Genomic DNA, 953 nt, shown 5'->3' with positions numbered 1-953 from the left:
TACTTATTTGTGTTTCATTGACCGCACCCCCAACCATCTTCTCCTCACTTAATTATTTTCTGTTTCAATGCAGTCTTAAGTCAGTCCTGTGGTTTCGGGAGCCCTCCAGAGTCCACTCAGCCCCATGAAAGTGGCGGTCCAGTGTTATTCTGACCAAATCACCTCCTTGCACAACCGTTGGTCTAGTAACAATACTTCCTTACAAAGTACATCTCTGACCCTTCTTGGGTTGTAGTGGTAAAGGATTAATTTTTTTTTTAAATAACATAATCACGCATTGACATGGAAAAAAATGTAGCTAATAATTACCTCAGTTATTAGAGAAACGAGGAGTAAAGCAGAATAAAATGGAATCATATTTCCACTATAACGATTGATCAGTTCAAGAACAATAAATGGAAATATTCATTTAATAGTCTTTGTTTGATTGAACAATTAAATCAGAACAATACCCTAATTAAAAAATCATTCAATAAAACTTTATCATTACGAATAATTAATAACGAAATTGATTTAATAACACTTTTTTCTGCGAACGTAATCATTTTACGATTTATTTTAATTTATAAGGATGAGTAGAGAAGATCTGTCGTTAAGTATTTTCGTATTTCGCCTTCATTTTCTTGTAAGAACAGAATGAAAGTGATTTAATCGTTTCATTAGGTCATGTAAGAAACCACTAAAACATAGAGGGCAGGGCAGAAGAAAGTTAACTAAATGGGATACTTTTCTAGTGTCAACTCAATACTCAACTACTTATATACACTTTTTTCTGCATTTCAGAAGCCCACTTTTTTGTCATATCTTTTATTCTTGTTTCTCTAAATTCTCACATTTTTTTTTTCATTTTTTTATATCCACTATCCTTCCTGTTTCATTTATATTCATGTGTTATCTTCTTAAGTGTACTTATATTAATTACTTTATTATTAATTTTCTATTATATTTTACAC

The sequence above is a fragment of the Halyomorpha halys genome, unplaced genomic scaffold (assembly GCF_000696795.3).
Source record: "Halyomorpha halys isolate HHAL.00 unplaced genomic scaffold, Hhal_1.1 Scaffold11.1, whole genome shotgun sequence".
NCBI lineage: Eukaryota > Metazoa > Arthropoda > Insecta > Hemiptera > Pentatomidae > Halyomorpha > Halyomorpha halys.
The sequence above is the reverse complement of the archived record's forward strand: the minus strand, read 5'-3'. Positions refer to the sequence as shown.